The sequence below is a fragment of the Cetorhinus maximus genome, chromosome 6 (assembly GCF_964194155.1).
Source record: "Cetorhinus maximus chromosome 6, sCetMax3.hap1.1, whole genome shotgun sequence".
Taxonomy (NCBI): domain Eukaryota; kingdom Metazoa; phylum Chordata; class Chondrichthyes; order Lamniformes; family Cetorhinidae; genus Cetorhinus; species Cetorhinus maximus.
In genome coordinates, this window is record NC_135884.1 from 265,385 (window position 1) to 283,290 (window position 17,906).

Genomic DNA, 17,906 nt, shown 5'->3' on the forward strand with positions numbered 1-17,906 from the left:
GGGATGGGGGCGAGGGGGGGGGGATAGGGGGGGGGATGGGGGCGGGGGATGGGGGCGGGGGATGGAGGGGGGGATGGGGGCGGGGGGTTGGAGGAGGTGGTGGAGGGGAGGGGGGTGGATCTTGATGCTGTGCTCCGGTCCCGGTTTCCATGGCGACACCGACCCCCCCGGCCTCCCCGCACCTGCAGCCCGGCGCTGTATGAAGTCAGTCTGACCGCGCTCCTCAGCGCCTCATGGGATCGCATCGCAACCCGACGCCCCGGCGCCCGGCTCCAGGCCGCCCGCTCTCAGCCTGAGTCCGGCTCAGACAAGGCCCGGCCGCCGCTTCACCGCCGGCGGAAGGAGAGAGAGAGAGAGAGAGAGGGGGCGGGGCCTGGGCCTCATCACCGGCGGAGAGAGTGAGGGGGCCCCGAGTGTGAAAAGTTAACAAAAAGGGCGGTTAAGCAAAGGACTCCGCTTTGCCCCCAGGCAATGAACTGTAAGCTCGGTACAATATTGAGGTTCCTCTTCCATTGGCTTCGCTTCCGTGCTCATTCTTTGGCCAGAAGTCTTGCTCCTGACCTGTTGACCCTTTCAACTGCCTCAAGTCTTCTCCCTCCATCTGGACTCCTCCCTCGCGCCTCTTACCTGCTCTGGATCTTTTCATTGAGAACAGTCAGTCTGACATCAGCCATCTCCATTTCTCACTCTAACCTGCCCCCCTCTGAACTTCCTGCGTTCCTTCCTCTCAGATCTAACCCTAACTTTGTTATCAAGCTTGCTGACTAGAGTGATGCTGATGTTGTCTAGCGTACTGACCTCTACCTTGCAACAGCTGCAGGCCGACTCTCCGACACTGCTTCCTACCTCCCCTTGGACCATCACCTCACTATCGAACATCAAGCCATTGTTTCCAGGACTGTTATTGACCTCATCTCCTTGGGAAATCTTCCTTCCCCCCAACTCTGTACAGCCGACTCTACCTCCTTCCCAAAATCCACAAGCACGACTGACCTGGCATTCCCATCATTTCAGCCTGTTCCTGCCACACTGAACATATTCTTCCTATTATGATTTTTTTTTACCCCTTGTTAAGTCTCTTCCCACCTACACCCACCTACACTCTTCTGATGCCCTACATAATTTCAACAATGTCCAGTTTTCTGCATTGAACCGCCTCCTCTTCACTATGGGTGTCCAATGTCTCTACAACTCCATCCTCCACCAAGACGGTCTGAGAGTTCTCCAATTCTTCCTTGAACATGGCCCAACCAGTCACCATCCACTGCCACCCACCTCCATCTGGCTGAACTTGTTCTCTCATTGAACAATTTCTCCTTTGATTTGTCTGATTTCCTCCATACAAAAGGTGTTGCTTTGGGTACCTGCATGAGTCCTAGTTAATGCCTGTCTTTCTGTGGGGTGCGTAGAACATTTCTTGTTCCAATCCTACTCAGTCCCCCTCACTCAACTCTTTTTTTCTGGTAAATTGGTGATTGTATTGGTGCCATTTCCTGCTCTTGCGCAGAACTGGAAAATTAATCAACTTTGCTTCCAATTTTCACCCTTCTCTCACCTTCACGTGGTCCATCTCTGACACTTCTTTTCCTTTCCTAGACTTCTTTGTCTCTATTTCCAGGGATAGACTGTCCACGAGTATTCATTATAAGCCCATCGACTCCCCCGAGTTACCTCGACTACATTTCCTCACATCCCGCTTCCAGTAAGGACAACATTCCATTCTCACAGCTCCTCAGTCTCCATCACACCTGTTTTGTTGATGCAACCTTCTACATCAACACTCCTGATATGTCTTCCTTTTCCCTCAACCAAGGATTCCAATCCCCCGCCCCCCACTGTGGTTGATAGGGCCCTCAACTGTGTTCAATCTATTACCCGCACTTCTGTTTTCACCTCTTCCTTTCAGTCCCAGAGCTGGATAGGATTCCCCATGTCCTCACTTTCAACCCTCCACATTCTAAGGATCATCCTCCACCATTTCACCATCTCCAATATAATGCCACCACGTAGGTGAGAGTGACTGCCCTTGACATCAAGGCTGCATTTGACCGAGTGTGACATCAAGGAGCCCTAGCAAAACTGGAGTCAATGGGAATCAGGGGGAAAACTCTCCACTGGTTGGAGTCATACCTAGCACAAAGGAAGATGGTTGTGGTTGTTGCAGGTCAGTTATCTCAGCTCCAGGACATCACTGCAGGAATTCCTCAGGGCAGTGCCCTCAGCCCAACCATCTTCAGCTGCTTCATCAATGACCTTCCTTCTATCATACGGTCAGCAGTGGGGATGTTCGCTGATAATTGCACAATGTTCAGCACCATTCGCAACTCCTCAGATACTGAAGCAGTCCATGTCCAAATGCAGCAAAAGCTGGACAATATCCAGGCTTGGGCTGACAAGTGGCAAGTAACATTCATGCCACACAAGTGTCAGACAATGACCATATCCAACAAAAGAGAATCTAACCATCGCCCCTTGACGTTCAACCACATTGCTATCACTGAATCCCCAACTATCAACATCCTGAAACATTGACCAGAAACTGAACTGGACTAACCATATAAATACTGTGGCTACAAGAGCAGGTCAGAGGCTAGGAATTCAACAGCGAGTAACTCACCTCCTGACTCCCCAAAGCCTGTCCACCATCTACAAGGCACAAGTCAGGAGTGTGATGAAATACTCTCCACTTGCCTGGATGAATACAGCTTCAACAACACTTGAGAAGCTTGACACCATCCAGGGCAAAGCAGCCCCACTTGATTGGCACCCCATCCGCAAACATTTACTCCCCCCACCATCGACGCACAGTAGCAGCAGTGTGTACCATCTATAAGATGCGCTGCAGGAATTCACCAAGGCTCCTTACACAGCACCTTCCAAACCCACGACCCCTACCCCTTGTCTGAAGGACAAGGGCAGCAGATAGATGGGAACAGAAGCACCTGGAAATTCCCAGCCAATCACTCACCATCCTGACTTGGAAATATATCGCCGTTCCTTCGCAGTCGCTGGATCAAAATCCTGGAACTCCCTCCCTAACAGCACTGTGGGTGTACCTACACCACATGGACTGCAGCGGTTCAAGAAGGCAGCTCACCACCACCTTCTCAAGGGCAACTAGGGATGGACATTAAATGCTGGCGCAGCCAGTAAAGCCACACCCCATGAATGAATAAAATAAAAACACCAAACACACCTTCCCCTCTCCTCCCCTGTCAGCATTCCATTGGGACCTTTCCCTCTGTGACACCCTGATCCACTCAGTCACCCCCAACAGCTCCTCACCTTCCCACGGCACCTTCCCATGCAGTTGCACCCCATGACACGCTATCCACCACCTTTGACATTCACTCCCTCCACCACTGATGCACGGTGGCAAAAGTGTGTACCATCCACAGGATACACTGTAGCAACTCACCAAGGCTCCTTTGACAGCACCTTCCAAACCCATGACCTCTACCACCTAGAAGGACAAGACACATAGGAACACCACCAACTGGAGGTTCCCCTCCAAGCCACTCACCATCCTGACTTGGAAATATATCGCCGTTCCTTCACTGTCACTGGGTCAAAATCCTGAAACTCCCTCCCTAACAGCACTGTGGGTGTCCCTATAGCGGTTCAAGAAGGCAGCTGACCATAACCTTCTCAAGGGTAATTAGGAATGGCCAATAAATGCTGGTCTAGCCAGCGACGCCCATATTCCATGAACGAGTAAATTTTAAAACATCCTAAGAAGTGGAACACCTGCCCGTATACCTCCTCCCTCCTCACCGTCAAAGGCCCCAAACACTCCTTCCACGTGAAACAGTGGTTTACATGGACTTCTTTCAGTTTAGTATTCTTCTCTGGAGAGACAAAAGGAAGAATGGGCGGCTGCTTTGTTCAACACTTCCGCTCAGCTCGCAAACATGACCCCAGCCTTGTGGCTGATGCCATTGCTCTCATGCTGGTATATCTGTTCTCGGCTTGCTACAGCATTCCATCGAAGCTCGACGCAAGCTTGAGGAACAGTGCGCATCATCTTTCGATAAGGCACTTTTAAACAGCCTTCTGGTCTCAGCATTGAGTTCGACAGCTTCAGACCATGATCTCTGTCCTCCATTTTGATTCTGTTTTATTTGCCATGTGCCGTTTTGAATCTTGTTTTGCATGTTTTTCTTTCATACAGAGCTGTTCATTATTCTGCCATTGACACTAACTCTGGACAAATGCTTGTCTCTTTACTACAATCATTACAAACCTTTGCCTTTTGTTCCATGAAATCTTTGTCATTTAATCTCTCCCGCCCTCTACCCTATCCCAGAACTTCCCTTTTGTCCATCCTCCCCCTTTCAATGGCATAAAAACCCACCACATTTCTACCCTCCAGCTCCAAAAAAACTCATATTCAACTTGGAAACGTTAACTCTGTTTCTCTCTCCACAGATGCTGCCAGACCTGCTGGGTTTTTCCAGCATTTACTGTTTTTATTTCAAATTTGCAGCATCCATAGTATTTTGCTTTTATTCTAATAAACATAGTATTAAACAATGAAATCTTAGCACACTTCACACCATCCACTATTATCACCCTGACTAAATGTGAACAAGCCTGTCCTGCAACCGCTTTAAACTCTTGAGTTTTGCTGAAAAAAGAGACATTTGCTTTTCATGTTGCACTCACCATGACAATTGGCAAGAATGCCAATGTAATTTATACTGTACGATAAGAGAGTGCTGACTGGTTGGCAAGTGGACTCTGATTGGCTGTCATTTTTTAACCCAGCTTTTTCCAAATGATAATTTTTGTCCCTAAAAGTTTCCCCATCACTAACATTAGGCTGCGGCCTGTAGTTGCAGGGTTTATCCCTTTACCTTTCCATGAAGATTATGGTGATGAAGAACAGAATAGTTTTATTCCCCTCTCTTGCACATGGAAAAAATAATTTGTGTTAATAAATTGAACCTAGAACTTCTAATTCTGCTGGTGTGTCGACAGGAAGGGGCTGTACTCGTGAAAAATCCCCAATATGGGAACGGGAGTAGGCCATTCAGTCCCTCAAGCCCATTCTGGCATCACATGTATCGCAAGCATTTGTGTGGGGCTTTGACTTGCCTCAGGTTGCTTCTTCAAGCGATCAAAGGCTTGGGCCAGATTTTCCGTGCCCGCTAATGGCGTGAGCGGACAATATGGCGCGATCGGTTTCACGACGTCGGAAACCCAGTTTGCGATCTTGTGCTCAGCCCGCCAATGGTGGGCCGTGTGTCCCGCCATCGGATGTTGGGAACCTCATTGTAATACGTTAGCATATCATTATAAGGCCAGCCCACCGGACTCATCCCCCCACTGCTGGATCATCCGACCGCGTCGGCAGCAAAACACGCCGATGTGTTTCACAAAAACACATAAGTGACATGCACCTGGTGGACTTCCCTTCACTCGGGACTTTGAGGTTTGTTTGTCTATCCTGCTTCGGGCAGCACTCGGGGTCTCAGTGCCAGGCTTCACAGTCAGCACCGCATCACTGTTAGGAGGACTCACGGGTAGGACTCTACCTACCAAATCAGCCATATGTGGGTGGCTTTTCAATAGCTGCAGGGTTAGGTCTTGCTTGGGAAAGGGGGAGAAGTGGCCTCAGGCAAGGGAAGAGGCTGCAGGGTGAGGGCTGTACTGGGGAAGGAGGGTATCCCAGGGTGTGGGGGGGGCACATGTTGAACTGTGAAAGTTGCCTCAAGATGGTGAGGGCTGAGGAGGCAGCCTCCAGAGGAGATGAGGCCAGATGGAGATGTGAGGGTGTGTGTGAGAGAATGGGTGGTGATGTCCCTTGAGCTGGCAGTGAGTGTGTGATGGGCTTGAGTGTGTGAGTTTAGAGTGATGACATGGTTGCCATATCTGGCTGCACAGATGAGATCATTCATCCTCTATCTGCATTGGATGGCCAACATCTTCAGTGCAGCATTGGCACTGACCACCACCTGCTATGCTGGATTGGTGATGCCACTGCCCTTCCTGTGGCCATAGTGGGGGTAGAGGACATCATGGCAGGTCTGCACGGCATCAAAATGGCATTCCAGTGACGCGTCAATAAACCTGGGGGCTGCAGTCTTTTTGCCTTTCGTGGACACCTTCCTTGCAGTAGTCGTGGGCTGGAAGCACAGATGTGTGCGCACAGCTGGACTTTAAACATGGCGCTTGACATGATGAAGCGGCGAGGTGATGGCGTGGCAGGCGAATGAGATGATTCGCCCTTATTTGTAAGTGACAAGCTTCAACTCTGAGGAGCCATTCAACTTGTGAAATTATAAATGCTAATTATTTGGTGGTGATTTACAAGAATGCCTATTTTGATGTAATATACAAACTACTTATTATTTCTCATGACCTGAATTTCTGCAAGGACATTGGGATTAGGGGAATTTTAAAATATATATCATTCCATTAAATGATGACAGAAGCAGAACATTGTCCTAATTTGGCATTGATTGTTAAAATACATGGAAAGAGTACATCTGTTGCTCATGTTCCATAGCCTCAGCTAATCAACAGACACCAAAAGCTCGGTGTGAATGAGCTGCTAAATGAACTTGTGCAGAGTTTTAAAATGGGTTAAGGTCCTAAAATCAGCTCCCTTTCGGAAAGGTCACAGTGATGCAGCTCTGTGTTATCCCCTTTCCCAATTTGCACCTGTGCAGAGATAGGAAGCGATGATGTGTGAAAACCTGGCTATGTTCCTCCTCTTTGACACCTGTGTTAATAATATATATCATGTCAAAGTGAGCAATGTAAATGGAACACAGCATCACACCAGCACTGTGAGCATCACAGGAGCTGTCCTACTTAACAATTTATATAAAGGTATGTTCTAAATTTAAAGAATTGGCTGTGCGGAGCCTGAGGGAATGTTTATACTGCCAAAGAGTATTGTACTTTGCAACATTTTGAAAGTTTTTCATAAACCTGTTTGGGTCCAAACTTAGACCCTAAGACAGCAGTGAGATTACTTTTGGATTGATACAGGGGTCTGAGGAGAGAACAGGACAGTGAGATTAATTTGGGAATGATACAAGGCTATGGGGAGAGAGTGGGGTTCATTTGGGATTGGTACAGGCCAAGGGGAGAGAGTGGGGTTGTGGGATTAGTTTGGGATTGATACAGGGTTTTGGGGAGAGAATGGGATAGTGGGATTATTTTGGGGTTTATACAGGGCAATGGGGAGAGAGTGGGGCAGTGAGATTAGTTTGGGGATTGATACAGGGCTATGGGGAGAGAGTGGGGCAGTGAGATTAGTTTGGGGATTGATACAGGGCTATGGGGAGAGAGTGGGGCAGTGGGATTAGTTTGGGATTGATACAGGGTTTTGGGGAGAGAATGGAACAGTGGGATTATTTTGGGGTTTATACAGGGCAATGGGGAGAGAGTGGAGTGGTGAGATTGGTTTGGGATTGATACAGGGCTATGGAGAGAGAGCAGGGCAGTGGGATTAGTTTTGGGACTGCTCTGTGCTGTAAACATCTATTTGTTTTTAGTGTCAAACCAGGTTGAAATGTTTTGAAGCAGAGGTAATTGAAATGTTTTGGCAGTGTGAAGATTCCAGCTTGGGACTGGAAACATTGAATGCAGGGTGCAGAGTCCAGAAAGTGACCCAGAAACAAGTTCCTTATTGTGTACTGTGCTCATGGCTACTGAGCAAGCCCAGTTCTTGAATCCATTTTTTTACTGAAGTCTTCTGGTAGCGACAGTGCCACTCGATTGTGCTCAGTTAGTGTCACACAAACACATAGTAGTGATTGTATCCAGTGAGTGGGTAGAGATTAAGAATAGCAAGAGTCAGCAAATGCTGATGGGGGTAGTTTATAGCACACCACACCCCCACCTCCCCAACTCCCAAACAGCATGTATGTTTTTAGACAGAACATTAAGCAAAAAAATAAGTATGACACTTCTTCAGAGCTGAAGAGAGGTAGAAATGTGATGGATTTTATTGAGGTGGGGAGGAGGGAGTGAAGCAGATGGAGCAAAATAGAAGGTTAAGGGATAGGTGGGAGCTCAGGAGAGATTTGACAAAGATGTCATGGACACAAGACGCTACCATTAACACTCCCTTTGTCTTGTGCCCATGACATCTTTGTCAAATCTCTCCTGAGCTCCCACCTATCCCTTGACGTTCTATTTTGCTCCATCCCCCTGCCCACTTTCAACAGTATAAAATCCATCACATTTCTACCACTCTTCAACTCTGAAGAAGAGTCATATGGACTCGAAACATTAACTCGGTTTCTCTCGTCACAGATGCTGCCACACCTTCTGAGATTTTCCAGCATTTTCTGTTTTTTCTTTCAGATTTCCAGCAAGAGCAGTATTTTGCTTCTAATTAAGCGAAAAATAATTGGCACCTCTAACAAAGGCATCATAATAAATATGATGGGGCTTTAATCTTCATAGAGACTGGACAAATCAAATTGGCAAAGGTAGTGTGGAAGATGAGTTTGTAGAATGTTTATGCAACAGCTTCCTAGAACAATACGTCATAGGTCCAACTAGAGACAAAGCTATTTTAGATCTAGTATTGTGTAATGAGACAGTGTTAATTAGTTATCTCATTGTAAAAGATCCTTTGGGAAAATGTGATCATAATAGAATTGAATTCCATGTTTGAAAATAGCATTCTCAAGTCCCAAACAAAAATCTGACATGTGTTTGCCCATTCTACCAACATCTATGTCTTCCCGAAGACATTTATTATCATCCTCGCATTTCACAATATTGCGAGTTTCAACTTGCACCTTGAAAGTTGAGTTTATTACTGTGAAATGTATCAGTTGCTTAACCCTGGCCTGACCAGTATGCATTGCTGAGGTATTCAGAGGTGAGAGGATTGGAGAAAACTTATGTTGATTTGCTCACTTCTGCAACTTGTACATTAATATGACCATCAACTGGGACAGAAAGAGGATCCAGAGTCTGTAAGGACACAGGGAGGGGCTTTGCAGTTCCTACAATAACCCTCCTGTTACAGGGGATATGTTGCTGTTTCCTCTGCCCAAATATTCCTTGCAATAATTTAACTCCACATCAGAAACAGATTAAACCTTCTCCTGGTTTATACAGCAAAGTGGTAAAGTGTTTCTAAGAGTTCCAGAACTTTGACCCAGCGACAGTGAAGGAACGGCGATATATTTCCAAGTCAGGATGGCGAGTGACTTAAGACCATAAGACATAGGAGCAGAAATTAGGCCATTCGGCCCATCGAGTCTGCTTCGCCATTCAATCATGGCTGATAAGTTTCTCAACCCCATTCTCCCGCCTTCTCCCCATAACCTTTGATCCCCTTACCAATCAAGAACCTATCTATCTCAGTCTTAAATACACTCAATGACCTGGCCTCCACAGCCTTCTGTGGCAATGAATTCCATAGATTCACCATTCTCTGGCTAAAGAAGTTTCTCCTCATCTCTGTTCTAAAAGGTCTTCCCTTTACTCTGAGGCTGTGCCCTCGGGTCCTAGTCTCTCCTACTAATGGAAACATCTTCCCCACGTCCACTCTATCCAGGCCTTTCAGTATTCTGTAAGTTTCATTCAGATCCCCCCTCATCCTTCTAAACTCCATCGAGTATAGACCCAGAGTCCTCAAACGTTCCTCATACGTTAAGCCTTTCATTCCTGGGATTGTTCTCGTGAACCTCCTCTGGACCCTCTCCAGGGCCAGAACATCCTTCCTGAGATACGGAGCCCAAAATTGCTCTCAATATTCTAAATGTGGTCTGACCAGAGCCTTATAAAGCCTCAGCAGCACATCCCTGCTTTTATATTCTAGTCCTCTCGAAATAAATGTCAACATTGCATTTGCCTTCCTAACTACCGACTCAACCTGCAAGTTAACCTTAAGAGAATCCTGGACTAGGACTCCCAAGTCCCTTTGCACTCCAGATTTCTGAATTCTCTCCCCATTTAGAAAATAGTCTATGCCTCTATTCTTCCTACCAAAGTGCATGACCTCACACTTCCCCACGTTGTATTCCATCTGCCACTTCTTTGCCCATTCTCCTAACCTGTCCAAATCCTTCTACAGCCTCCCTGCCTCCTCAATACTACCTGTCCCTCCACCTATCTATGTATCATCTGCAAACTTAGCCAGGATGCCCTCAGTTCCTTCATCTAGATCATTAATGTATAAAGTGAAAAGTTGTGGTCCCAACACTGACCTCTGCGGAACTCCACTAGTCACCGGCCGCCATCCTGAGAAGGACCCCCTTATCCCCACTCTCTGCCTCCTGTCAGACAGCCAATCTTCTATCCATGCTAGTACCTTGCCTCTAACACCGTGGGCTCTTATCTTACTGAGCAGCCCTCCTGTGCGGCACCTTGTCAAAGGCCTTCTGGAAGTCCAAGTAGATAATATCCATTGGCTCTCCTTTGTCTAACCTACTCGTTACCTCCTCAAAGAATTCTAACAGATTTGTCAGGCATGACCTCCCCTTGATGAAACCATGCTGACTTTGCCCGATTTTACCATGCACTTCCAAGTATTCTAAAATCTCATCCTTAATAATGGACTCTAAAATCTTACCAACGACCAAGGTCAGGCTAATCGGCCTGTAATTTCCCGTCTTTTGCCTCACTCCCTTCTTAAATGGGGAGTTACATTAGCGATTTTCCAGTCCTCTGGGACCCTCCCTGACTCCAGTGATTCCTGAAAGATCACCGCTAACGCCTCCGCTATCTCTTCAGCTATCTCCTTCAGAACTCTGGGGTGTAATCCATCTGGTCCAGGTGATTTATCCACCTTCAGACCTTTCAGTTTTCCTTTCAGTTTATGTGACCATCTGATGAGACTTACCCTGCCAGAGTGAATAAGGTTGTTCATCCTCTTCCAGCACTGTGTTGCCAACCTCTGGGCATTGATGGCATCAGCAACCTGCACCCATGCAGCATTGGTATCCCTGCTTGGCCTCATCCTACCATCAGGTGGGTACAGCACATTCCTGCACACCTCAACATGGTCCAGGAGGATGCTCAAGAAGGCGTCACTAAATTTCAGAGCTGTGCCAGCGGATGACCTTGCAGACATCTCTTTGTTTCTTATCTGACATTGTGGAGTGCTCAGATATGACATCCGAACATACAAATAAAGGAGCAGGAGGCCATTCGGCCCCTCGAGCCTGCTCCACCATTTAATCAGATCATGGCTGACCTGATAGTGACCTCAAATCTGCATCCCACTCACCCCCGATAACCTTTCACCCTCTTGCTTACCAAGAATTTATCCACCTCTGCCTTAAAAATATTCAAAGACTCTGCTTCCACCACCTTTTCCGGAAGAGATTTCCAAAGACTCATGACCCTCTGAGTGAAAAAATTTCACCTTATCTCTATTTCAGATGAATCTTTAGTTCAAGTTTCTCCCACAGGAGGAAACATCCTCTCCACATCCACCCTGTCAAGACCTCTCAGGATCTTATATGTTTTTTATATGATGGCAGGACATGGACCATCAAGCCCGCCCCATGACGGAAGACAGGCAAAACCCCTCGATGCATAATTAATTACATCAGGGCCAGAAGATATGGCATGGTTTCCTATCCGCCTCCACAGCAGGAAACACGTCCCACTCCCCATCCCACCTCCACCACGGGACTTAATCCCAGGTGGGAGAATTCCACCTGCAGTGTCCAGGAAAGATCCTCCGGATCGGGGACTTGCTACCTTTCCAGTTCGATGGGTTTTGAAATGGCTGATAAGTCCAGTGTGCAATCCGCAGACTCTGCCACATGTGGGGTAGGTGGTGCTCAAAGAGAGGGGCAGATGAGTTGTTAGGATTTTTGGGTGCTCACATTGACGCCTCTGTGTGTTCCCTGCAAAGTCTGTCAATGTGCTTGGTGCCTTCCCGAATGAACCTTCTCCATTATGGCCTCTCACAAGTCAGGGACTCCCATGGTTGGCAGAAATGTTTGACCTCTTCAGTCCTACTCAGATACAATGGCGGTGTCAAAGAACCGAAGAATTGCAAATGCTGTATCTTTGTTCAAAAAAGAGTGTAAGGATAAGCCCAGAAACACCAGAGGTCAGGCAGTTTAACCTTCATGGTGGGAATAATTCGGCACAAGACTAACAGTCGCTTGTACAAGTCTGGATTCATTTGTTTAATTCATTTATGGGATGTGGGCATCGCTGGCTAAGCCAGTATTTATTGCCCATCCCTAGTTGCCCTTGAGAAGGTGGTGGTGAGCTGCTTTCTTGAACCGCTGCAGTCAATGTGGTGTAGGTACACCCACAGTGCTGTTAGGGAGGGAGTTCCAGGATTTTGACCCAGCGACAGTGAGGGAACAGCGATATATTTCCAAGTCAGGATGGTGAGTGACTTGGAGGGGAACTTCCAGGTGGTGGTGTTCCCATGTACCTGCTGCCCTTCTAGAGGGTAGATGGTTTGGAAGGTGCTGTTGAAGGAACGTGAAAGTGAGTGGCTATAGTGCATCTTGTAAATGAAATTCAGGGAAAGCCAGCGTTTTGTTAAAGGCGAATTGTGTTTAAATAACTTGAGTTTTTGGATGAGGTAATTGAGAGGGTTAATGAGGGCAATGCAGTTTATGTGGTGTGCATGGACTTCCAAAAGACATTTGATAAAGTGCCACATGACAGGCTTGCCAGCTCATTGTTGAAGTTGAAGCTCATTGAATAAAAGGGCCAGTGGCAGCATGGATACAAAGTTCGCTGAGTGATAAGGAACAGAGAGTAGTGATAAATGGTGTTTTTCAGATTGGAGGAAACTCTGCAGTGGGGTTTCCCAGGGGTCAGTGTTATAACTACTGTTTTTCTTGATCTGTATTAATAACCTGGACTATGATGTACAGGGCACAATTTTAACATTTGCAGATGACTCAAAACTTGGAAGAATTGTGAACTGTTAGGATGATAGTGACAAACTTCAAGGTGACATAGACAGGTTGGTGGAATGGGCAAACACCTGACAGATGGCATTTAATGCAGAGAAGTGTGAAGTGATACATTTTGGGAAGAGGAATCAGGAGAGGCAATATAAATTAAGGATTACAATTCTAAAAGGGGTGCAGGAGCAGAGGGACCTGGGGGTATATGTGCATAAATCACTGAAGGTGGCAGGACAGGTTGAGAAAACGCTTAATAAGGCATATGGGATCCTGGTCTTTATAGATAGAGGCATAGAGTACAAAAGCAAGGAAATTAGGATGAACCTTTATGAAATAAAAGCAAAATACTGCAGATACTGGAGATCTGAAATAAAAACAGAAAGTGCTGGAAAAACTCAGCAGGTCTGGCAACATCTGTGGAGACATAAACAGAGTTAACATTTCGAATCCAAAATGACTCTTCTTTGGAACTTTATAAAACATTGGTTTGGCCTCAACTGGACAATTGTGTTCATCATTGGGCACCATACTGTGAAGGATTTAGAGAGAGAAAAGAAAAGACTTGGGATAATGGTTCCAAGGATGAGGCACTTCAGTTATAAGGATAGATTTTTTTTAATATTCATTCATGGGGTGTGGGTGTCGCTGGCTGGGCCAGCATTTATTGCCCATCCCTAATTGCCCTTGAGAAGGTGGTGGTGAGCTGCCTTCTTGAACTGCTGCACTCCATGTGGTGTAGATATACCCACAGTGCTGTTAGGGAGGGAGTTCCAGGGTTTTGACCCAGTGACAGTGAAGGAACGGCGAAATATTTCCAAGTCAGGATGGTGAATGAGTTGGAGGGGAACTTCCAGGTCATGGTGTTCCTGTGTGTCTGCTGCCTTTGTCCTTCTAGATGATAGAGGTCATGGGTTTGGAAGGCGCTGTCTAACGAGGCTTGGTGAGTTGCTGCAGTGCATCTTGTAGATGGTACACACTGCTGCTACTGTGTGTCGGTGGTGGAGGGAGTGAATGTTTATTGTGAGGGAGATTGGAGAACCTGGGACTGTTCTCCTTAGAAAAGAGGAGTTTGAGAGGAGATTGATAGAAGTGTTCAAAATCATGAGATATGTGGCTAGGGTAGATATGAAGAAACTGTTTTCATTGGTGGAAGAGTCAAGAACCAATTGGCACAGATTTAAGTGATTTGCAAAAGAACTAAAGACGATATGAGGAAAGACATGTTTACTCAGTGAGTGGTTCAAATCTTGAATGCACTGCCTGAGAGTGTAGTGGAGGCAGATTGAATCATGGCTTTCCGAATGGAATTGGATAAGCCCCGAAGTGAAAAATGCAGGGCTACAGGGAAAAGTTGGTTGGGTGTGACTAGCTAAATTGGTCTTGCAGAGAGCCAGCATGGTCTTGACAGCTGAATGGCCTCCTTCTGTGCTGTACCTGTTCTATGATTCTATAATTTTAAAGGCATCAAATTAGATAACACCTCAGCCTTCTCTTTTCAAAGGGAAACAGATCCAGCTTGTTCAAGCCTCTCTTGATTATACCAGAACCAGGAAGCAAAATGCGGGGTGTGCCATTTAGGATTGAGATGAGGAGAAACTTCTTCACTCAGAGGCTGGTGAACCTGTGGAATTCTCTACCACAGAGGGTTGTGGAGGCCAAGTCACTGAGTATATGTAAGAAGGAAATAGATAGATTTCTAGACTCTAAAGGTATCAAGGGGTATGGAGAGAAAGCGGGAGTGTGACGTTGAGATAGAGGATCAGCCATGAACATATTGAATGGCAGAGCAGGCTCGATGGGCCGAAGGACCTACCCCTGCTTTTACTTTTTTATGTTCCTTCTATCTTTCTACCCCCGCATTTCTGGTATAATTCTTGTAAATCTTTGTTGCACCCTTTCCATTGCCCCTATATTATTTTATATAATGTGATCAGAACTCTATGCAGTACTCCAGGTGCGGTTTGACCAAGTTTCGATACAAATTTAGCATAAATTCTTCAATTCAATTCAATAAATCCAATTCTATGTCTTTAGGAATGAACCCTGGTGCTTGGTTTGCTTTTTTTCATGGACTTGTTAAGTTGTGTCGCTATTTTTAGTGATTTGTTTCTTTACCCCTCCACCCCTTTGAGATCCTTATTTTCTAAGTGATATGCAACCTCCTTATTTTTCTTGCCAAAATGTAATGTTTCACATTTACCTATGTTCAAAATCATTTGTCAATTCTATGCCCTTTAGTAGCTTTAAAGACCTCAATTAGGTCACCCATATACAGTCATAGCGCTGGGTTTTATGGCCCCCAGGGGCAGGTTGGCAGGCAGGCAGGATGCCACCTACCCACCCACCTCTGCCCCAGCTACAATTTTACCAGCAGTTGGGGAGACATCATGATGCCCACCTGCCCATGGGCCAATTGAGGCCCCTAAGTGGCCAATTAATGGTCACTTAAGTTTGCCACCACTGGGATTTCACCCACGGCAGGAGAGGGCAGTGTGTAATTCAGCAGGTTTCACTGCCGCCTGTGCCAATCTCACCTCCACATTTCCCCTTCACTCCCTGCCCCCCCACCCCCCATACCCATGTCCCCTCGATAGGGCCTGCCAGCCTGGTCTTGACAAGACCTCAGACTCACCTTCAAGTCTGGGCTCCGTTGCTAAATACCTTCTTCAGTACTGGCTGCAGTCCCAGCAGTGGCCACTGCTTCTGATGGCGCTGTTGGTGCCAGAGAGCTGCTGCCCATTTGATTGGCCAATAGCTCTCAGAGGCAGGACTTCCCCCCCCCCCCCAGAAGTGGGCAGAAGACCCACATCAATCCAATTAATGGCCTGATGGCCATCAAATGGCTGCAGTGCGAGCTGGCTAAGCGGAGGCGGGCTCGGCCCAACTATTATGCTGGGTGGGAGGGGACACCGTGCCCCATAAAATTCAGCCCTTAGAGTCATTATGGTACACAAGAAGGCCATTTGACCCATCTATTCCATGCTGGCTCTCTATTAGAGCAAATCAATCTGTTCCATTCCTCTGTTGTAACCCCATAGCCCTGCAAGTTTATTTCCTTGAAGCTCCCGTCCAATTTTCTTTTGAAATCATTCATTGTCTCCATTTCCACTACCCTTGTCAGCAGTGAGTTCCAAGTCATTACCACATGCTGCATTAAAAAAAGTTCTTCCTCACTTCCCCCCTGTATCTCTTACTTCTGTGTCCCTAGGCTTTATATATATATGATCATCCTTCTCAAGGGCAATTAGGGATAAGCACCAAATGCTGGCTTTGCCAGCAACACTCACATCCCATGAATAAATAAAAAAAGAAAATTAATGGGAACAGTGTCTCTTTCTCTACCTTATCTAAGCCTGTCATAATCTTGTACCCCTCTATCAAATCTCTCCCCAATCTCCTTTGCTCCAAAGAAAACAACTCCTGCTTCTCCAACCCACAAAATTTCCCTAATTCCTGGAACCATCCCAGTAACATTCCCCCTGCAACCACTCAAGGACTTTCATCCTTCCTAATGAACAGGAACTGGAGATGGTACTTTAGTTGTGGCCTAACCACAGTTTTAAAAAGGTTTAGCATAACCTCCCTGCTCCTGTTCTCAATGTCTCTGTTTATGAAGCCTAAGTTACAATAATCTTTGCTAATTATTTCTCAGTGTGTCCAGCTACCTTCACCAGTCAATGCACATGAACTTCCAGGTCCCTCTGTTCCTGCACAATCTTTAGAACTGTGCCTTTAAGCCTAAAGCTGGTATTTTCCATCCTCATTGGCATCGGGCGTCATGGTGGGCGTGAGCGGACAATATGGCAGGAAGGCCAAAAATCAGTTTCACACCATCATGGAACCAGTTTGCTATCGTCCGCTCCACCCATCAATGACGGACCATCATTCCCGCCTCCGCGCGTTGGGAACATCATTTTAATACAACTGCTCATCATTTAAAAAATTTTTTGATTCATTCATGAGATGTGGGCTTCGCTGGCTGGGCCAGCATTTATTGCCCATCCCTTGTTGCCCTTGAGAAGGTGGTGGTGAGCTGGCTTCTTGAACCGCTGCAGTCCATGTGGTGTAGGTACACCCACAGTGCTGTTAGGGAGGGAGTTCCAGGATTTTGACCCAATGACAGTGAAGGAACAACGATATATTTCCAAGTCAGGATGGTGAGTGACTTGGAGGGTAACTTCCAGGTGGTGGTGTTCCCATCTATCTGCTGCCCTTGCCCCTCTAGATGGTTGTGGGTTTGGAAGGTGCTGTCTAAGGAGCCTTGGTGAATTCCTGCAGTGCATCTTGTAGATGATACACACACTGCTGCTACTGTTCGTCAGTGGTGGAGGGAGTGAATGTTTGTGGATGTGGTGCCAATCAAGCAGGCTGCTTTGTCCTGGACAGGGTCAAGCTTCTTGAGTGTTGTGAGAGCTGCACTCATTCAGGCAAGTGGGGAGTTTCCATTACATTCCTGACTTGTGCCTTGTAGATGGTGGACATGCTTTGGGGAGTCAGGAGGTGAATTACTCGTCACAGGATTCCTAGCCTCTGACCCGCTCTTGTAGCCACAGTATTTTTATGGCTAGTCCAGTTCAGTTTTTGGTCAATGGTAACCCCCAAGATGTTGATAGTGGGGGATTCAGTGATGGTAATGCCATTGAACATCAAGTGGTGATGGTTGAACTCTCTCTTGTTGGAGATGGTCATTGCCTGACACTTGTGTGGCACAAATATTACTTGCCACTTGTCAGCCCAAGCCTTGATATTGTCCAGCTCTTGCTGCACTTGGACATGGACTGCTTCAGTGTCTAAGGAGTCGCGAATGGTGCTGAACATTGTGCAATCATCAGCGAACATCCCCACTTCTGACCTTATGATGGAAGGAAGTCATTGATGAGGCAGCTGAAGATGGTTGGGCCGAGGACAGTACCCTGAGGAACTCCTGCAGTGATGTCCTGGAGCTGAGATGACTGACCTCCAACAACCACAACCATCTTCCTTTGTGCTAGGTATGACTCCAAACAGCGGAGAGTTTTCCCCGATTCCCATTGACTCCAG